This window comes from Enhydra lutris, unplaced genomic scaffold (genome assembly GCF_002288905.1).
Source record: "Enhydra lutris kenyoni isolate GAN:26980312 unplaced genomic scaffold, ASM228890v2 scaffoldscaffold13, whole genome shotgun sequence".
Taxonomy (NCBI): Eukaryota; Metazoa; Chordata; class Mammalia; order Carnivora; family Mustelidae; genus Enhydra; species Enhydra lutris.
In genome coordinates this window covers 31,841,870-31,864,632 of record NW_019154097.1, presented here as the reverse complement: position 1 = coordinate 31,864,632, position 22,763 = coordinate 31,841,870, and the positions used below count along the sequence as shown (strand labels likewise).

Genomic DNA, 22,763 nt, shown 5'->3' with positions numbered 1-22,763 from the left:
TTGAAGCAAATTTTGATATTTTCCTAACAAAAAAAGAAGACAAATCAAAGGAGAGACATTTTGCTCTTCTGAATAAAGAGACAATATTGTAAAGACATCAATTCTCCCCAAATGATCTATAAATAAAATGCAAGGTCACTCTAAATCTGAAGGGGATTCGTTTTGGAATACAACAAATTGATTTAAAATTTCATCTAGAAAAATAATTTTTAGAAGCTAAGGAGTTTTGAAAAAAAGCAGTAGGATGAGAAGTGACCTGTCCTGCCAGGAAGCCACGGAGAGATGAACGGATTAGCAGGACAGAACACAGTGCAGATCGTAGGGTTAAGTACACGTGAGACTTAACCTCTAGTCAAGACAGCATTGCAAATGGTGGGGAAGGATGGATCACGTAATAAATGTTGATGAAACAATTTACTATTCACTTGGGGGTGGAGGGGTTTGTTTAAAATCTTACCAAGTATCTTAAGAAAAACAAATGAGCATAGAGAAAAAGAGAGAGAGAGACAGAGAGGAACCAAAAAACAGACTCTTAACTAGAGAGAATGCACTGATGGTTACCAGAGGGGAGGTGGCTGGGGTGAACTAGGTGATGGGGATGAGGAACGGGTTTTGTATGTGTTGAATCATTAAACTGTACACCTCAAACTAGCATTACACTGTTTGTTAACTAACTGGAATTTAAATAGAAACTTAAAAAAAAAATGAAATCTTACTCAGTATCAAATGTAAGAATAATATTTAACCAAACATAAAATCCCCATAAAAATCCCAGAGAAAACACTAATCATTATTTTTAAAGTAACTTTGGAGTGAAGAAGTCCTCTCTCGGGTGATACAAAAGCCAGAAAAACAAAGGAAATCACTGGCAGCTTTAACTACATTAAAAATGAAACTCTGTATAAGAAAAGACATCATGAAAAAGATGTAAGACAATAAGAACACCAGGGAGGGGGTGTTTGAAACGTCCCATGAGAAAGGATGAAGTCAGATCCTTAGTATGCAAGGAACTCCCCCAAGAGCCCAGCTCAACGCTGGGCAGGTGTGCTGCCTGGACCGGGGTGGGGGGGCCTGTCCTCTCTGCCCCGGCTTGTCACCTGCAAAGAGAGGCGCTACCAGCAGCACCTTTCCTGTGCGTGTGGCGACTACGTGCAATGCTTTGTGTGAAGCACCTGGCCCCAAGTCTGAGCAAGGCAAAGAAATCATCGGACAGGCAAGGTGAAAGCATGTTCCAGCAAGGTCACAGGCTGCACTACCACCTGCAAAGAAGGGAAGAAGACACTGGAAAGCCTCTTCGGCTTGTTTCCGTACGGGCAGCTGGGGCACTTCCACTCAAGGCACATTCATTCAAACCACCCTAAGCAGTTGTTTAAAACGACGAGATAGATCAGTATCTACGGACAGAGAAAGATGTCCACCAATTCAGGACACAGCCACCCCTATTAACTCACGCAGCACGGATGGACTGAAAGTCTAGTATGAGTCGGGTACTGCTCTAGGGGCAGGGCACAGAGCAGCGAAGGAAAAGCTGGAAGTCGCCGCTACATTCTAGCGGAGGTGGCGGACAATAGAATACATAAGGCACACAGTGAAACATACGGAGTGTCGGCGAAGGGGAGAGAGGGAAAAAGTAAAGCAGGGCTTGGGGCCAGGCAGCGGGGGACGAGGGTTACGATTTTAAATGAGGAGGTCTGAGAAGTGCTGCGAAGGTGACATCTGGACATGTTTTCAAACACTTGTGCGCTAACGCGGACACACACTCCACTGTTAGTATCATTGCCTCTGAAAAGCGTACGGCACTGGCACTTTCGGGACGCCTGGGTGGCTCAGTCAGTTAAGCATCTGCCCTCAGCTCAGGTCATGATCTAAGGGTCCTGGGATCCAGTCCCGAGCTGGGCTCCTTGCTCAGTGGGGAGCCTGCTTCGGCCTGCTTCTCCCTGCTTGTGTTTTCTCTTTCTCTCTGACAAATAAGTTTTTTTAAAAAAAGTGTACATACAGCACTTTCATTTTCCACTTTTTGTACACATCAGTATTGTTTGATTTCTTTTAAAGTAGGTGATAAAATAATGCTGTGAGCAGCACAGCATTCAGGGAGAAAACTGAACTTCCACAGACAAGCTCTCCAGGATGGCTCACGGCCAGGTAGTCCAGCCTGAGGGTGGAGTCGCTGTCCGGTGCTTTGGCACCACCTGGTGGCCATTTCCAGCCATGTCAAGGAAAAAAGGCAAGGTGCACAATTGTACAAACCACCACCTACCTGCCCTGTAGACGGGGACTAGAAGGAAAAGGGGCAGCACAAATGCAATTTCACCGGTTGGGGTGACAGAGTCATGGCGAGATCTATTTAGCTTGGATTTTCTATCCTAGTTTTACAATGTTTCATTCATTTATGTGTAACTGCAATGGAGCCGTCCTCTGGACAGCCAAATGTGCTCGAGGGGCAGAAAGGGGGAGGTGGGTCAGGGGGCACAGACCCATAAAACCAGGCCATCTGCACACATGTCCCCAAGAAGGTTGGGAATTCAGAGTGACAACTTCAGGTCACTCAGTCTGTGGAAGAGGAGGGTCTTCCCCAGTAGGAGTTCCTAAGGGACAAGGTCCCAAGAGTGGCTGGGACAAGCAGTTCCATACCTGGCCTCAAGGATCACTCCCTAACTGAGGGTGCGCACAGACCACTGAACCAGTGCCTCTTCACCAGAGCCCAGAGGAGACGGAGGGATAACTCCCGGGTGACGGGGAGGGGACACTGATCACACCGAGGGCTCTGCTGGGGACACTTGTCCCTTCTCTGTCCTTCTGCTCCTCAGTCTATGGAGGGCCACTCCACTGTGTGCCTTCCATTTAGCCCACCACAGCTCCTGTCACCCTGTCAGGGAATCTCCCCAGGTATCTCCCCGCTCAGCCACGAGCTCTGTGAGGTGAGTCACGGCTATCGCATTCGCCCCCAGAGACGGCACCTGCAAGTCCAATGTTCTGGGTTTGAATGCAGCTCTGCCACCTACCACCTACGTGACGGCGGGCAAGTGTCTAAGCCTCAGCTGTCCCTCCGTGCCCCCCTCATGAGGCTGTTGTGAGGACCAGCAGCACCAGCCGCTGGCACTCATGAGTGCTGGGGGTGCCGGGCGCTCATCTCAGGGCTCCACGGGCATTAAATCCCTGAGCTGAGGTGTCCCTGTGGGTAAGTGTTGTTACAGTGTCTGGCACAAGAAGTTCTCAGTATTTGAGCCGCAGCTCCCAGCACGGTACCCAGCAGTTGGCTGTGCTCTCAATAAAGATGGAGGAACTACTCCCCAAACCTACTGTGACAAGGGGCAAGGTCAGAGCAAGACTGTGACGCTTAAGCCACTCCAACAGCAGCCCCAGTCACCTGGTTCTGCTGCCCCCCAAAAAGGTTCAAGGACTGCACAAAAGGACTTCAAGCAGAGAAGGCCCTCCGGCGGGTACAAGCACCCCTGCAGCACTGGGGAGGGTGGGGGAAGGAAGGAGTGATGTGAGTACTTGGGGCTGATGTGAGAGGGGGTCACGGTGGGGGGACAGCACACTCTGGGTTCAGGCTCAGAGTCAGCTCGGGCAGGACCCGGTGGAAGCTACCTCCCAGGAGCAGCCTCAGCTAAAAGCAGTGAGACTCGCCTTAATGATCCCTCTAGCCAGGATCGCTCCCAGGCTCGCTATGGACACCTTTAACACACCCAACCAGTAATGGCTTCATCTGAACACCATGTCCTATCCTTGCTATCCTTGCTTTCCAGGGGCTTCCTTAACCTGATTCCTTGCATTCCAACCCATTCCCAAGTGGGCAGGGCTATGGTCCCCATCGGGGAAGCAAACAAGGGGCTGGGAGGTACCAAACCCACCTGTGAGGGAGCATGTTCTATGGGGGAGCGTGCGGTCCCCCTGCCGGCCCCGTGGATGTGGCATCCAGCCACTGAAGGACAGATGTGCAGATAAGAACAGGTGCCAAACAGTGTCTGGAGCTCACCAGTGGCCATGCCTATCCTGCTGTCTCTCACAGCCACGTGTCCACAGAGGCTGTGAAAGCATCCTTCTCCCCCCCTCTTCTCCTGGCTCCTTCCTGCTCTCCTTTCCAGTCTCATTTCAGACATTACTTCCTCCAGGAACCCTTCTGTGACCCCCTCTATTATGTCTTCCTCCTTCTCCGTGGCACTCGTCACGGCTGTCCTGAACCACGTGTTCGTCTTCCTTCCCCGAGCGCCACAGCTCTGGCAACACTCAGCTGCCTCTCCAAGACCTCCAGTAGAGGGTCATGCAAGCCGCGTCAGGAGCTGGTCCATGGGCTCCAGGGCTCACGAACTCTTTCCCGAGCACTGTCCACCTCTTCACTTTTTCATGAGATGAAAACATATAAAACCTTACTGTTTATGTCATTGTTATACAGGGCAGATCTACTATATGCAACCAAATCTCATCCTAATGTACCTTCTGATCCCCAAAAGTCAAAACTGAACATTTTTCCTTCCAGAACACAAGTAAACAACTACGCCTCTATGTTTCATCTGCTGTTTAATTAGTGTCCCAAGAGTGGACCGCTTCCTTCCCCGCTCTCAGCCCTTCTCCCAAGCCTGAGGTTTTGCAAACGTGGTTTAGAACTTTTATTTTCAGCTTGTCATGAACTCAACATGACAGAAACCATCTCGCAGCAGCGCCAGCCCCCAAGATAAAAGCGTGCGCGTGACGGGCACCCTGCTCCCCGCCGCTTCCCGCGCTCTTGCCCGGTCTCACCGCCTCTGCCCTGCTTCCACGGTCCTTCCGCTGTAGGAACTGACCGGGCATGTTCTCAGCTGCACTGAACAGACGCTGTATGTTTTATGCCATTACTTGTCTGAAACGCCTTTTGGGGTGGCTTCTGGGCTAGGTGTATAGAGGCCCGCGGCCCCTCTCCTTGGAAGTCTGCGGACACCGGCCCACGGCCTTCCCACCTCCAGGGTCACATGTGGGAAGCCCAATGAGAATCTAATTCTCTTTCCTTTGAAAACCTGCTTTCTCCCTACAAAATTTTAAGATTTTTCTCTTTCTTCTTGGAGTTTAGGAATTTTACTAGAAAACAAGTTAAGTGTTGTCTTCAGTGTGAGCCAGATGAATCCAGAGTCTGAAGAATCACGTCTTCCTTTGGTTCACTGAAATTTCCCTCTACTGTTTTTCTATTACGCCTCTATCTGTTCCTTTTTCTCCTTCTGGAATTTTCTATTCTACTGGCCCCCAGCCAGACTCCTGGCTCTAAGTGTCTTACCTGTTAATGCATTATTTCCATTTCTTTGTATCATTGTCCTGGGTTGTGAGGCATTTCTTCTCTTTGGCCTCCCAAATCACTAATTTCAACAACTTCTACCGATCTCTGAGTTTAAAAGCCACGTTTTTTCGTCCCAGAAGAGCCTCTGGCACACTCCCGTCTCACCCCTTTGGGAGTGAATTAAAGTGAATTAAAGTTCTTGTGAATTAAAGTTCTGAAGGCGTCTGTCCCATTCATCCTGCCTCAAAGAAGCTACTGTTCCAAGTGTGAAGTTTGGCTTCCCTCCTTTCTACGACCAAGTCCCCGAACATGTGTTGTCATTTGTCTCCGCCTGTGGAAGACACGGGTTGCTGCAGCCCCTGTTCATGACAGACAGCCTGGGCTCCTGCAGCACAGCAAGCCTCAGGGCCCGGACAGCCTGAGAGCCTCTGTTCAAGAGAGCTCAAGGGAAATACACTGGTGAACGGCATCTTCCGCTGAGCAGCAGGGAAGGATCCTCTGCCCTTTGGTCCCCACCCAGGTGAGGACAGGAAAGAGGAGTCGTCTCCCACCGGCAGAGGCCGGGCGTAATACTGCCCAGATCACCCATGAACCACAAGTGGACAGTCACAGCCTTTCCCCTGAAATCCAGTTCCACTTCTTTTTTTTTGTCTTTTTTCTTTTAATTTTTTAAGTTTATTTTTTAAAATTTATTTTTAAGTAATCTCTACACCCAGCCTGAGGCTCAAACTCCAACAACTCCAAGATCAAGAGTCACGTGCTCTTCCAACTGACCCAACCAGGCACCTCATCCCGGAATCCAGTTCTCACCAGACCCAAGAGCACACACAGGGAGTCCAATCCCAGCTCTGCCACTAACCTGCTGTGTGACTTCAGGGAAATCACTTTCCTCCGAATCTCTTTGCTGTGTGCTCCCGCCTCTAAACCAGCAGCTGTCTCCAGCATCCTCCTTAAGGGAACCAGTTCCCACCAGGAGGTACGTTTCCGGGAAAGTGCTTCTACTAAGCACTGCATGAAATGCTTGTGTTGTAGTTAATCATGCAACATCAAGGAAGACTGAATCCCTAGCAGGAAAGCATCAGAAACTTCACCTTCTGCCTCTTTCGTGATAATGGTTTGACGGAGGGGTAAGGCTACTAGAAGAATCTGAAAAAGATTTTTTTTTAAAGATTGTATTTATTTATTTGAGAGAGAGAGAGCCTTTGGCTCAGGTCATGATATCAGGGTCCTGGGAGGGAGCCCCACATCAGGCTCCATGCTCCGTGGGGAGTGTGCTTCTCCCTCTCCTTCTGCCTGTCACTCCCCCTGCTCATGCACACACTTGCGCTCTCTCTCAAATAAATAAAGTCTTCACAAAATAAAATAGGGGCACCTGTGTGGCTCCGTTGGTTGAGCCTCTGCCTTCAGCTTGGGTCATGATCTCAAGGTTCTGGGATCAAGTTCCACATCGGGCTCCCTGCTCAGCCAGGAGTCTATTTCTCCCTCCCTCTGCCTCTTTGCTGGCTTGTGCGCACGCTCTCTCTCTCTCTCTCTCTCTCATTCTATCTCTCAAATAAATCTTTCAATAAAATAAAAAAATAAATAAAAATAATGAAATGAAATGAGATGAGATGAGATGAAATGAAAAGAAAAGGAGCTCTCCAGCAGCTGGGTAATACAGAAAAACATTCTTGGAAGAGGTGCCAGAGAGGATGCACAGACTCTCGGGGAGCAAGAAAGGGGGCGGGTAGGACAAGAGGTTGACCTGTAGAGTGAAGTCTCTTGAAGACAATGACCACATCTTATTTGGCCTTCCGCCTTCCTCCCATGGCCAAGCACCTCACACAAGAGCTGGCCTTTCTGGGGAAGGAAGGTCTGAGGCAAGGAGAGGGAAAGCGGCGCGGGCAGCTGAACTGGAAAGAGGACAGGCGTGTGCAGGGAGGGATGGGGACCTGACAGAGGTCCCAGCTATTGGGGAGTGAAACACAGAACGTCTGCCTTCTGACCACCAGAAGCAAAGGGGCGGCAACACGACAGGGTAGCAACAAGAGGTTTTGCACAAGTAGGAGGTGATGGAAGAAAGGGAAAGCCCTTGATACAAGAACCAGCAGAGAAAAGCTCAGCATTTAATCTGCAAAGGAATCCCTGAAACCCCTCTGCACACCCAGCTGAGGACGCCCGGCCCCCGAAAGCCAGGCTGCAGCTCCCCAGCCCGCGGACACCATCGGCACGAGCTTTCTCTGGCGCACCGCCCCCGATCACCGGTCCCGCCGCGCCCCTTCCGGCGCCTGTCCGTCACGGCCCTAAGCCCAAGAAAGCGCATCTCATGACGGTCCATAAACCAACTTACCAGGAATACATGATGGGCTTCAAAATCCCAGGCCAAGAGGATATACCATCCCAGCACATCGCTTTCCAAACAGTAGCCACTGTAAAAGTAGGAGGAATAACTCCGTTGACTTCGATGTTTCCGTACGGTAAGACTTGTTTTTCAAAGCTCAGCAAGGTCAGACCAACGTTAGTCTCTAAAATCGGATTTCAACCTGTTCTTTGAAATGTCAAATACTTTTCCCATAGATCAATATTTGATACCACCACTAGCCTACCAGGTAGCAGAGCCTGTCCTAAATGTATCAAAATCAACTCAACTTCTTTGGTGGGAAAATGCATTCTGGCAGGCCTGAAGTACCAGCCATGGCCTCGGACACTACCCAGCAGGAAAGGGACTCCGCAGTGCCCAGAAGCAAACACCCGGGCCCTCAGGGCACACGGCTGTTGAAACAGGAGTGCGTGTGACAAGGGAGGGAGGGCCTGACAGGCCCCAACGCAGAGGCAGCCTCTCGGCGACCCACTGACACAGAGGAGCATCCTGCACGGGGAGGGGGGCACTGAAAAGGCTCCCCGTCGCTGGTTTCTGTCCTCCAAAGCACCCCCTCTCTCCACACCTCCACCTCTCACTCCTCACCCAGGTGAGTGGCTACACCACCTCCTTTACAGAGGAAAGCTGACTTCGGCTCTCCTGGGCCCCTCTTTTAACCTAAATGTTTCTCTATCTTCTCCAGGTCCTCTGCTCCCACCTCTGAGAGAGGCAGCTAGCCGCCTGCGACCCAGAGCCAACCCCTGGCCTGGGCCTGGGGCTCAGCAACCCCCTTCCTGGTAACCTCAATCTCTTAAACTCTCTTGGTCCTACCCTCTGAGAACACCTGCCATCCTCCTCAGTCTTCAAAAGAGCTCTGACCCTTGAACTCCAGGCTGCTTCCCATCAGACACCCTGCCCTCCTCAGTACCGCACCCCCTCACTACCAGCCACTGGGTAACACTCTACCTAAGCAGTGGAGCTGCTCCCTCCCAGGCCACCAAGACCTCCCAATTTGCTGAGGCTACTGGCCTCAGGCTCTCCCACCTCTTGGTAGCTTTTAACACAGTTCACTAGGCCCTCCTTCTGGAAACTCCTCCTATCCCCTTACCTCTGGCCTCCTCAGCTGCTTTAGTTCTCTCACCTTTCAGAGCTTCCCCGCAGCCCTTGCCCTGGAGGCCTGGCCCCAGCTTCACCGCCACCTCCTGTGTCTCACACTTTATGCTGCAGCAACAAGAAAACCAACCCAAACACAGAATGTCCACTGAACTGCCTGAGGCCCACCCACTCACCCACCTGTTTCCCACCTGCCTCCTGCAGCCAGGCTCTGCTCAGGCTGCCCCCTTGTTATGACCCCGAGCCGTGGCTCACCAAACTTCCTGACCCTTTACTACCAACAGCTGAGAATTATTAAGCCAACACCTCTAAAATACATGTTTATTTGTAAGTTAAACATACATTCTAATGTACCAAAGTGTTCCATACATTATAAAAGAAATTATTACAGCAATGAAGACGAAATAAATAAGGTAAAATGATTATTTTACATTATTCACCAACAGTACAAAAAGCCTTCATTCTCATTAAGTTTTAATAGGAGCATGTGACTCATATGCTTCCTTTTTCCAGTGTTTGTTTTTTTTAAGATTTTATTTATTTGAGAAAGAGAGAGAGAGAGAGAGAGCATGAGCTGGGGGAGGGGCAGAGGAAGAGGGAGAAGTAGGTTTGCCAATGAGCAGGGAGCCCTACACGGGGCTTGATCCCAGGACCCTGAGATCATGACCTGAGCCAAAGGCAGATACTTAACTGCCTGAGCCACACAGGCACCCCTTTGTCAGTGTTTTTTTTTTTTTTTTTTTTTTTTTTTTAAAGATTTTATTTATTTATTTGTCAGAGAGAGAGGGAGAGAGAACAAGCACAGGCAGACAGAATGGCAGGCAGAGGCAGAGGGAGAAGCAGGCTCCCTGATGAGCAAGGAGCCCGATGTGGGACTCGATCCCAGGACGCTGGGATCATGACCTGAGCCGAAGGCAGCTACTTAACCAACTGAGCCACCCAGGCGTCCCACCTCTTTGTCAGTGTTTTAAATACACTTTCTACAGGGGCACCTGGCTGGCTCAGTTAGTAGCACATGCGACTTGATCTCAGGCTCCACACTAGGCATGGAGCCTACTTAAACACACTTTCTACAGATGTGCAATATACATACAGAAAAGAGCACACAGCGTAAGTGCACACATCCAAGAATTCTCAGAGTGAATACATGCACCCAGCAGCCAGACAGAGAGAAAGAATATCACCAGCCACCCCCCTCCAGAAACCACTGCATCCCCTTCTACCACATCCCATCCCCCAAGGATAGCCACTATTCTCATTTCCAACAGCGTAGATGAGTTCTGTTCAAATCTTAAATGAATGGGATCACAGAGTTTATAATCTTTGTGTCTGAATGAATACTGTACCTGTGACATTCATCCTGATTTTTCATCGAACTGTTATTCATTAACTCTTACTGACTACAGCTGTCCACTGTGGGAGTTTACCACATGGATTCTACTGCTGATGGACACTGGGATTTTCCAGCCTGGCCTATGACAGGTGGTGCTGCTCCAAACATTCTTGAGAAAGACATTTGGTACACATTCGTATGCCTTTCTATAGGGTTGACACCCTGGAGCGGAATTGCTAGGTCGTAAGTAAGTGTATGTTCAGCTTCAGGAGAGGATCGTCTACCCACGTGGCTGACGCAGTTTACACTCCCGCCAGCAGGGCACCGGAGTTCTGGCTGCTCCACATCCTCTTCAGCATGTGATATGGTTTTGGTTTTGTTTTCATTATAACCACCCTGGCAGATAAGATATCACAAAGTAAGTATTACAGCTCCTTGTAAAGATGGGGAGAGTGAAATTAAGTGCCTCTGTCAAGCTCACAAACCTAAGGGGAGTCAGAGCAGGATCTCAGGTCTTTGGACTTCAAAACAGGTACTGTTTCCATTTGCAGAGAAATACTATTTCCAACATCACAAGAGGCTACAGCACTAATAAAAGAACATGCTTCTGGACTGCACCCATGGACTATGCCCATCCAAAAACTCAGCTCATGACAGGGAAAGCAGCATAAAATGTGTCAATCCAACTTTGAGACAGACACATAGAAAAAGTCAAGACATATATACCCCAAGCATTAATAAGAAGATAATGGCTGATAAAAAAGAAAAAATCTTGCCATTTGCAACAACACGGATGGACACAGAGGGTGTTATCATGCTAAGTGAAATAAGCCAGACAGAGAAAGATAAATACCACATGATTCCACTTATATGCAGAATCTTAAAACAAAACAAAACAAAACACCCAAACTCTTAAATACAAAGAAAAAACTGGTGGTTGCCAGACCAGAGGTGAGGATGAGGTCATGGGTAAGGAGGTGAAAGGCATTAAGAGGTTCAAACTTTCAGTTATAAAATAAGTAAGTCAACACCAAAATAAAAAGCCTTTGTACAGCAAAGGAATCCATCAACAAAACAAAAGGCCAGCCTAGTGAATTGGAAAAGATAGTTGTAAACGACATAACCAATAAAGTGTAATACCCAAAGTATATTAAGAACTTATATACCTCAACACCAAAAACACCCCAAACAATCAGATTTTAAAATGCCCAAGGGATCTGAATAGATATCTTTCTCAAGAAAATATACAAATGGCCAGGGGCGCCTGGGTGGCTCAGTGGACTAAGCCTCTGCCTTCGGCTCAGGTCATCATCTCAGGGTCCTGGGATCGAGCCCACATCAGGCTCTCTGCTTGGCAGGGAGCCTGCTTCCTTCTCTCTCTCTGCCTGCCTCTCTGCCTACTTGTGATCTCTCTGTCAAATAAATAAATAAAATCTTTAAAAAAAAAGAAAAAGAAAATATACAAATGGCCAACAGACACATGAAAAGATGCTCAACATCACTCATCATCAGGGAAACACAAATCCAAACCACAACGAGATATCACCTCACACCCATCAGAATAGCTAGTATCAAAAAGACAGGAAATAACAAGTGTTGGCAAGGATATGGAGAAAAGCAAGCCTTTGTTCACTGCTGATAGGAATGTAAATTGATGTAGCCATTGTGGAAAAGAAAACACTTATGGAGTTTCCTCAAACAATTAAAAATAGAAATATCATATGATCCAGTAATTCTACTACTGGGTATTTACCCAAAGAAAACAAAAACACTAATTAAAAAAGATACATACACCCATATGTTTGTTGCAGCATAATTTACAATAGCCAAGACATGGAAGCAGCTCAACTGTCCACTGACAGAAGAATGGATAAAGAAAACAGAGCAGGGGCGCCTGGGTGGCTCAGTGGGTTAAGCCGCTGCCTTCGGCTCAGGTCATGATCTCAGCGTCCTTGGATCGAGTCCCGCATCGGGCTCTCTGCTCAGCAGGGAACCTGCTTCCCTCTCTCTCTCTCTGCCTGCCTCTCTGTCTACTTGTGATCTCTCTCTGTCAAATAAACAAATAAAATCTTTAAAAAAAAAAAAAAGAAAACAGAGCATACATATATACACAATGGAATATTATTCATCCATAAAAGAGAATGGGATCTTGCCATCTGTGACAACATGGATGGACCTAGAGGATATCATGCTAAGTGAAATTAGAGAAAGACTAATACAATATGATTTTGCTTACAAGGAGAACCTAAAAAAAACAAAACAAAACAAAACAAACCAGACTCTTAAATACAGAAAACTGATGGTTGCCAGAAGGGAAGTGGATGGGTGACAAGCAAAATAGATAAGGGGGATTAAGAGGTACAAAGTAGGGCGCCTGGGTGGCTCAGTGGGTTGAGCCGCTGCCTTCGGCTCAGGTCATGATCTCAGGGTCCTGGGATCGAGTCCCGCATCGGGCTCTCTGCTCAGCAAGGAGCCTGCTTCCCCCTCTCTCTCTCTCTCTCTCTCTGCCTGCCTCTCTGTCTACTTGTGATCTCTCTCTGTCAAATAAATAAATAAATAAATAAATAAAAGAGGTACAAAGTACTGTACCAGTATTAAATAAGTATTAAATAAAATAATGCCTGCCTGGGTGGCTCAGCTGTTAAGCAGCTGCCTTTGGCTCAGGTTATGATCCCAGGGTCCTGGGACCAAGCCCCATATAGGGCTCCCCGCTCAGCTGGAAGCCTGCTTCTCCCTCTCCCATGCCCCCTACTTATGCTCCCTCTCCCACTGTGTCTCTCTCTGTCAAATAAATAAATAAGATCCTTAAAAAAAAAAAACTACAGAGATAAAAAGTACAGCACAGGGAATACATTCAATAATAACTGTAATCATAATGTATCATGACAGATGATAATTACATTTATCATGATGAGCACTGAGTAATGTATAGACTTGTCAAATCACTAATCACTATGTTATACACCCGAAACTAATACAACATTGTATGTCAAATATATTTCAACAATAAAAAAAAGAAAAAAGAGATAATGGCTACTTTTTAATTTTTTTGGTCCATCTTTTTTTTTTAACTTTTCTACAATTAATATTTAATAATAAAGAAAAGAGGAAGAGGAGTCCAAGATAGTGGAGTAGGAGACCTTAGCTTCCTCTGGTCCCAGGAATTCAGCTAAATAGCTATCAAATCACTCTGAACACCCGTGAACTCAACCAGAGGTCAAAGAAAAGGATGGCTGCAACTCTACAAATATAAAAATGCCAACTTTCTGCAAAAACAACAAGACGGGAAAACACACCTCAAAAAAGAGAACAAGAGGCAGTACTGACTGCCAGGGACCTAGTCAGTATGGACGTAAGTAAGACGTCAGAATAAGAGTTCAGAATAACAATTATAAAGATACTAGATGGGCTTGAAAAAAGCAGAAGACACTAGAAAATTCCTTTCTGGAGAAACAAAGGAACTAAAATCTAACCAAGTTGAAATAAAAAAGGCTATTAATGAGATGTAATAAAAAAAATGGGAGGCTCTGACTGCTAGGATAAATGAGGCAGAAGAGAAAAATAGTGATATATTAGACAAAATGATGGAGCATAAAGAAGCTGAGAAAAGGGGCGCCTGGGTGGCTCAGTGGGTTAAGCCGCTGCCTTCGGCTCAGGTCATGATCTCGGGGTCCTGGGATCGAGTCCCGCATCGGGCTCTCTGCTCGGCAGGGAGCCTGCTTCTCTCTCTCTCTCTCTCTCTCTCTCTGCCTTCCTCTCTGTCTACTTGTGATCTCTCTCTGTCAAATAAATAAATAAAATCTTTAAAAAAAAAAAAAAAGAAGCTGAGAAAAAAGATAACTACTGGATCATGAGGGAAGAATTCGAGAGATAAGAGACACCATAAAGCAAAACAATATGAGAATAATTGGGATCCTAGAAGAAGAGGAAAGAGAGAGGGGCAGAAGGTACATCGGAGCAAATTACAGTGGAGAGCTTCCCTAATCTGGGGAAGGAAACAGGCATCCAAGTCTAGGAAGCACAGAGAACTCCCCTCAAAATCAATAAAAATAAGCCAACACCCTGACATATAATAGTGAGACCTGCAAATCTCAGACAAAGAGAAAATCCTGAAAGCAGCTCAGGACAACAGATCTGTAACCTACAAGGGTTGAAACATTAGATTTGGCAGCAGACCTACCCACAAAGACCTGGCAGGCCTGAAAAGACTGGCATGATACATTCAAGGTGCTAAATGAGAAAAGTATGCAGCCAAGAGTACTTTATCCAGCTAGGATGTCATTCAAAATAGAAAGAGTGATAAAAAGCTTCCACGATAAACAGAAACTAAAAGAACCTGTGACCACCAAACCAGCCCTACAAGAAATATTAAAAGGGATCCTTTAAGCAAAAAGAGAGCCCAAAAGTACCACAGACCAGAAAGGAACATAGACAATATACAGAAACAGTCATTTACAGGTAATACAATGGCACTAAATTCATATCTGTCAATAGTTACTTGGAATGAAATGGACTAAATGCCCCAATCAAAAGACACAGTGTACCAGTTTAGATTAAAAAAAAAAAAAAAAAAGCAAGATCCATTGATATGCTGTCTGAAAGACACTCATTTTATTTAACGATTTTTTTTTTTATTTGACAGATCACAAGTAGGCAGAGAGGCAGGCAGAGAGAGAGAGGAGGAGGAGGCAGGCTCCCTGCTGAGCAGAGAGCCCGATGCGGGACTCGATCCCAGGACCCTGGGATCATGACCTGAGCCGAAGGCAGAGGCTTTAACCACTGAGCCACCCAGGCGCCCCTCAAAGACACTCATTTTAGACCCAAGGAAACCTCCAGACTTAAAGTGAGGGGGTGGAAAACCATTTATCATGCTAATGGACATCAAAAGAAAGCTGGGGTGGCAATCCTTATATCAGACAAATTAGATTTTATTTTATTTTTTTTTAACATTTTATTTATTTATTTGAGAGAGAGAGAGACAGTGAGAGAGAGCATGAGTGAGGAGAAGGTCAGAGGGAGAAGCAGACTCCCCGTGGAGCTGGGAGCCCAATGCGGGACTCGATCCCGGGACTCCAGGATCATGACCTGAGCCGAAGGCAGTCGCCCAACCAACTGAGCCACCCAGGCGCCCACAAATTAGATTTTAAACCAAAGACTGTAATAAGAGATGAGAAAGGACACTATATCATAATTAAGGGGTCTATCAAACCAGAAGACCTAACAATGATAAATATTTATTCCCCTAACATGGGAGCAGCCTATTATATATGTCCATTAATAACAAAATTAAAGAAACACATTGATAATGGTAGTAATAATAGGGGACTTTAACACCCCCCTCATTGCAATGGACAGATCATCTAAGCAGAAGATCAACAAGGAAACAAGGGCTTTGAATGACACACTAGACCAGGTGGACTTCACAGATATATTCAGAACAGTCCATCCTAAAGCAACAGAATACATATCCTTCTTGAGCGCACATGGAACATTCTCCAGAATAGATCACATACTGGGTCACAAATCAGGTCTCAACTGGTACCAAAAGATCTGCATCATTCCCTGCCTATTTTTGTACTACAGTGCTTTGAAACTAGAGCTCAATTACAAGAAGAAATTTGGAAAGAACACTAATAAATGGAGGCTAAAGAGCATCTTACTAAATAATGAATGGGTCAACCAGGAAATTAAAAAAGGATTTTAAAAATTCATGGAAATTGGGCGCCTGGGTGGCTCAGTGGGTTAAGCCGCTGCCTTCGGCTCAGGTCATGATCTCAGGGTCCTGGGATCGAGCCCCGCATCGGGCTCTCTGCTCAGCAGGGAGCCTGCTTCCTCCTCTCTCTCTACCTGCCTCTCTGCCTGCTTGTGATCTCTCTCTGTCAAATAAATAAATAAAATCTTTAAAAAAAAATAAAAATTCATGGAAATAAATGAAAATGAAAACACAACTGTTCAAAACCTTTGGGTTGCAGCAAAGGCAGTCCTAAGAGAGAAGCACTACAGACTTTTTCTTTGTTTTTCAAGAAACAAGAAAGGTCTCAAATACATAAACTTAACATCTAAAGGAGCTGGAGAAAGAACAGCAATAAAACCTAGCAGGAGAAGAGAAATAATAAAGATTAGAGCAGAAATCAATGAAACAGAAACCAAAAGAACAGCAGAACAGATCAATGAAACTAGGAGCTGGTTCTCTGAAAGAATTATGAAGATTGATAAACCCCTGGCCAGACTTATCAAAAAGAAAAAAGGAAGGACTCAAATAAATAAAATTATGAATAAAAGAGGAGACATTACAACCAACATCAAAGAAATACAAACAATTTTAAGAACATATTATGAGCAACAATATGCAAAAAAAAAAAAAAAAAAAAAAAAAAGGCAATCTGAAAGAAATGGGTCCATTCCTAGAGAGTATAAACTACCAAAACTGAAACAGGAAGAAATAGAAAACATGAACAGACCCATAACCAGCAAGGAAATTGAAGCAGTATTCAAAAAATCTCCCAACAGGGGCACCTGGGTGGCTCAGTGGGTTGAGTCTCTGCCTTCAGCTCAAGTCATCATCTCAGGGTTCTGGGATCTAGCCCTGAATCAGGCTCTCTGCTCAGCAGAGAGTCTGCTTCTCCCTCCCTCTCTGCCTACTTGTGATCTCTCTCTCTCTCTCTCTCTCTCTGTCAAATAAATAAATAAATAAATAATCTTTAAAAAAAAAAAAAAAAATCTCCCAACAAACAAGAGTCCAGGGCCAGATGGCTTCCCAGGGGAATTCTACCAAACATTTAAAGAAGAATTAATACCTATTCTTCTTTTTTTTTTTTTTTTAAAGATTTTTATTCATTTGACAGACAGAGATCACAAGTAGGCAGAGAGGCAGGCAGAGAGAGAGGAGGAAGCAGGCTCCCCACCAAGGAGAGAGCCCAATGCGGGGCTCGATCCCAGGACCCTGGGATCATGACCTGAGCCGAAGGCAGAGGCCTTAACCCACTGAGCCACCCAGGCGCCCCAATACCTATTCTTCTGAAGCTGTTTCAAAAAAATTGAAATGGAAGGAAAACTTCCAAACTCTTTTTATGAGGCCAGCATTACCTCCTCAATCCCAAAACCAAAGACCCCACCAAAAAGGACAATTACAAACCAATATCTCTGATGAACATGGATGCCAAAATTCTCAACAAAATCCCAGCCAATAGGATCCAACAGTACATTAAAAGGATTAGGCACCACGACCAAGTGGGATTTACTCCTGGACTGCAAGGGTGGTTCAACATCCATGAATCAATCAATAAAGAAATAAAGAAAGGACAAGAACCATATGATCCTCTCAAGAGATGCAGAAAAGGTATTCGATAAAGTATAGCATCCTTTCTTGATTAAAACTCTTCAAAGTGTAGTGACAGAGGGAACATACCTCATTATCATAAAAGCCATATATTAAAAGCCCACAGTGAATATCATTCTCAATGGGGAAAAACTGAGCTTTTCTCCAAAGGTCAGAACATGGCAGAAATGTCCACTATCACTACTGCAGCTCAACAGAGTACTAGAACTCCTAGCCCCAGCAACTAGACAACAAAAAGAAATAAAAGGCATCTGGTATGTGGAAAATCCACAAGACTCCACCCCAAAATTGCTAGACTCATACAGGAATTCAGAAACATGGCAGGATATAAAATTACTGCACAGAAATCAGTTGCATTTCTATAAACTAACAATGAGATAGAAGAAAGAGAAATTAAGGAGTCGATCCCATTTACAACTGCATCCAAAACCGTAAGATAACCTAGGAATAAAACTAACCAAAGAGGCAAAGGATCTATACTCAGAAAAGTAAAGAACACTAATGAAAGAAATTGAGAGAGACACAAAGAAATGGAAAACAGGGGAGACTGGGTGGCTCAACTGGTTAAGCAGCTGCCTTGGGCTCAGGTCATGATCCCGGGGTCCTGGGATTGAGCCCTACATCAGGCTCCCTGCTCAGTGGGAAGTCTGCTTCTCCTTCACCCTCTGTCCCTCCTCCTGCTCATTCTCTCTCTCAAATAAAGAAGATCTTTAAAAAAAGGAAAGAAAGAAATGGAAAAACGTTCCATGCTCATGGACTGAAAAAACAAATATTGTTAAAATGTCTATGCTACCTAGAGCAATCTACACAGTCAAAACAATTACTACCAAAATACCATTAGCTTTTTTCACAGAGTTGAAACAAATAATCCTAAAATTTGTATGGAACCAGAAAAAAAACCTGAATAACCAAAGGGATGTTGAAAAAGCAAAGCAAAGCTGGTGGCATCACAATTCCAGACTTCAGGTTCTATTACGAAGCTGTAATCAACAAGACAGTATGGTACTGGTATAAAAACAGACGCACCGATCAATGGAGCAGAATAGGGAACCCAGAAATGGACCCTCAACTCTGGTCAACTAATCTTCAACAAAGCAGGAAAGAATGACTATCCAATGGAAAAAGGACAGTCTCTTCAGTAAATGGTGTTGGGAAAACTGGACAACCACATGCAGAAGAATGAAATTGGACCATTTCCTTACGCCATTCACAAAAAATAGACTCAAAATGGATGAAAGCCTAAATCTGAGACAGGAGTCCATCAAGATCCTAGAGAACACAGGCAGCAACGTCTGTGGTCTATGATCTCGCCCATAGCAACTTCTCGCTAGACACGTCTCCAAAAGTAAGGGAAACAAAGGCAAAAATGAACTATTGTAACTTCATCAAGATAAAAAGCTTTTGCACAGTAAAGGAAAGAGTTGACAAAACCTAAAGATAGCCAACAGAATGGAAGAAGTATTTGCCAATGACACATTAGATAAAGGGCTAGTATCCAAAATCTATAAAGAACTTATCAAATTCAACACCCAAAGAACAAATAATCCAATCAATAAATGGGCAGGAGATATGAAAAGACACTTCTCCAAAGAAGGTAAAGACACACACAAAAAATGTTCAACATCACTCAGCACTATGGAAATACAAATCAAAATTACAATGAGATATCACCTCACACCAGTCAGAATGGCTGAAATTAACAATACAGGAAACAAAAGATGTTGCTGAGGATGTGGATAAAGGGGAACCCTCCTACACTGTCGGTGGGAATGCAAGCTGGTGCAGCCACTTTGGAAACAGCATGGAGGTTCCTCAGAAAGTTGAAAACAGAGCTACCGTACGACCCAGCAATTGCACTACTGGGTATTTACCCCAAAGATACAAATGTAGTGATCCGAAGGGGCACGTGCATCCCAATGTTTACAGCAGCAATGTCCACCATAGCCAAACTATGGGAAGAACCCAGATGTCCATCAACAGATGAGTAGATAAAGAAGATGTTGGAGATATAGATATAGATATAGATATAGATATACATACATATATATATACACACACACACACATACATACATATTGGAATATTACTCAGTCATCAAAAAATGAAATCTTGCCATTTGCAACGATATGGATGGAACTAGAGGGTATCATGCTAAGCGAAATAAGTCAACCAAAGAAAGACAATTATCATATGATCTCACTCATAAGTGGAATTTAGAAAACAAAACAGAGGATCATAGGGGAAGAAAGGAAAAAATAAAACAAAATGAAAGCAGAGAGGGAGACAAATCATAAGAGACTCTTAATCATAGGAAACAAACAGGGCTGCTGGAGGGGAAGGAGGTGGGGGGTGGGGTAACCGGGTGACAGATATTAAGGAAGACACGTGATGTAATGAGCACTGGGTATTATCTAAGACGGATGAATCACTGACCTCTACCTCTGAAACCAATAATACATTGTATGTTAATTAACTGAATTTAAATACTACAAATGGGGAAAACAATAAAATTTAAAATAAAAAAATAAGGAAAAGAACTATTTTTCTTAAGGATTTAATTTATTTATTTGAGAGAAAGAGAATGAGAGATAGCAAGCAGGAGAGGGGAAAGGTCAGAGGGAGAAGCTCCCCGCCAAGCAGGGAGCCGGATGGAGGACTCGATCCCAGCACTTCAGGATCATGATTGGAGCCAAAGGCAGCCAATCAACCAACTGAGCCACCCAAGCGCCCCAGAAAAGAATTATTTCTTTTTAAGAACTATTTTTTTTTAATCGAGACATAATTACATATCATAAAATGGGCCCTTTTAAACTGCAGAACTCAGCAAGTTTTAGCATATTCACGAAGTTGTATGTATGGTCATCCTCTCTACCTAATTCCAGAATATTTTCATCAGCCCCAAAAGAAACCCTGTACCCGTTAGCACTCACTCCTATTCCATCATCTCCCTGGCAGCCACTAACCTACTGTCTCCACGGATTTGCTTCTTCTAGACATTTCATAAAAACAGAATCCTGCAGTATGGGCCCTTCGTGTCTGGTTTCTCTAGAACGTGTCCAGGTTCATCCACATTGTAGCATGAATCAGTACTTTGTTGTTTTGTAGCTAAATAATACTGCATCCTGCGGATGTGCCCGGCTCTGTTTGCCCATTCATCACCTGGTGGATATTTGGGCTGTTTCCACTTCGGGGTAGTATGAATAACAATGCTACTGCTGTGAACATGCCCGTACAAGTTTTCGCGTGAGCGTCTGTTTTCAATTCTTGTGGGTACATACCTAGCAATGGAATTATTTGGTCACAAGGTAACTTGATGTTTAATTTTTTAAGAAACTGCCAAATTGTTTTCCAAAGAATCTACACCATTTTACATTTCCATCAGCAATACGCCCTCCTACAGAATGACGGTGCAGGGGGCGCCTGGGTGGCTCGGTCAGTGAAGCGGCTGCCTTTGGTTCAGGTCATGCTCCTGGGGTTCTGGGATTGAGCCCCGCATTGGGCTCCTTGGTCAGTGGGGAGTCTGTTTCTCCTTCTCCCTTTGCCACTCCCCTCTTTCTCGCCCTCTCTCTCTCTCTCTCAAATAAATAAATAAAATCTTTAAAAAAAAAAAAATTAAGGTGCCAAGCAAACCTCTCAGGGCAGTTCAAAAAGATGAGGCCCAGAGGAGTCACCACCAAAGTGGCCCCAGGCATACTGTACACCTGCACAGCACTTTATGAGCTAAAAAACACACGCCCAGGCGGACTAGAGGGCAGGGGGCTTGCCTCCAAACCTTTTACCCCCCATGTCCGTATAGTTCTGTATAGGGCACAGTGTGCCCATGTGCATGATCTCTGGTTTAAGCAGGAATTCCTGCTTTTTCCGTTAATTATGGCTTCATGTTATATCTTCTCACCATGATTTCATGTGTATTATATTTCACACTCATCATCACAACTACTACTTCGAAATCATTTTATACTTCAGTGGTTCCACTCTCACTGCCAGTCCTCTCCTTCTTTGACTTGCCCATGGACGGTCTTTTATATTAATTCATCTCTCAGTGACACAAGCATGCTTTCCAATATTTTCCCCCGGAATGGTGCATGGGTGTAGCAAAAGCTATACATAAGGTATGTCCTTGCACAACTGAAAAGAATTTCTGTTACCATCCAATAGGAACTAAAACGGGACAGAGAATAAAATTCTTTGGTCACAGCATTTTCCCTCAGAACTCAATGGACACTTGCCTCACTGCCCTCCAGCTCCTACGCTGTAAGTAAGTCTGAGCCTAGCTAAATTTTTTTTCTTTGATTTCCTCATCCTCCTGCCCGGATGCTAGTGGTATCCTCTCCTTATTCTTGAAGTGAAAAAATTATTTCACCTGGCTATTTAAGGTGGTAGCTAATTTTTGCTAATTTTGCCTAGTTCGTGATGAGCCATTATAATCTACAGATTCGGCTCCTTCTTCCGTTCAGAAAGCTCGTGGCTTCCTTCTATGCCATGTGTTCCCGTCTCCAATCAGGTCCATCACCCATATCTGGGGCCTCCTCTGCTACTTTCTCATCCCTTCTGAGAGCACCAGTGTCCTCCTCCTGATGCCCTGACTTTCGGCAGTGCCATAGTTCCAGATGCTGGCACCATGTGCTTTATCTCCTTATGTGCTCTGAGTCCACAGGCCCCTTCCTCGTCTCCGTCTGCTGACTCATCATCGTCTCACCTTTCACAGCATCTAGAACTGCTTGGAGAGGACAAAGAAGATGATGTTTAAAGCTGAGAAACCCAAATGTTTACCCAAAGCTTGCTCTTCCTCTACTTCCCGCATGCCTTTGCTCATTTCCCTTGATCCTGAGATCTATTCAGTGCCTCCTCTCTAGTGTCCTTTTCATATTTGTTCATTTTCAGTTGAGGACAGGTGAGGTCTGGCCCGATATCTACCCAAAAATTGTAGACAGATTCTCTTTGGTCCCCTCTCTATTCACCCCAATGCACTCAAGGCTTCTCAGACAGGGCTGTGGATGAAGGCCCAGCACAGCATCTGTCACTCAGCACCTGGGACCACGCTTCAGTGACTGCCTTCCTATCTCTCGCCTCAGTTTCCTCTTCTATAACACTGGAAAGCTGAGCTCACCTTTAAACATCACCAGGCTCTACATTTTTTTATAGTACTCTTTTAAGTCATACAGATCTAAACTTTCATTTTAATTTGGAGTCAATTATCCAGGATTTTATTAAATACATGTATAAGCAAGTAATAACCTATTTCTTAAGAAAACCTGCTATACTTTTTTTAAAGTTAAGCAAACCACAAATGTTAAGCTCAAGAAATAGACTTCATTTGATTATACATAAGAAAAAAGAGAATTATAAATAATTTACCAAAAGCTAGCAGAGTACATGCCCTAGGGAAGTA

The 22,763-nt window shown here is 44.9% G+C and overlaps 1 protein-coding gene across 13 annotated transcripts in view; it reads right to left on the bottom strand.

Annotated features, from left to right (window-relative positions):
* The window catches only part of LOC111146150 (Ral GEF with PH domain and SH3 binding motif 1), a 275,084-nt gene that overhangs the window by 235,469 nt on the left and 16,852 nt on the right, over positions 1-22,763 (bottom strand). For 12 of the 13 annotated variants that reach the window (XM_022501576.1, XM_022501574.1, XM_022501575.1 and 9 more), the window contains exon 1: positions 7,578-7,650. The exons of the other annotated variant lie outside the window; for it this stretch is intronic. The gene's annotated coding sequence lies outside the window, so the exon portion shown is untranslated. Of the gene's footprint in view, positions 1-7,577; positions 7,651-22,763 lie in introns of those variants that run through there. 13 annotated transcript variants of the gene reach the window in all.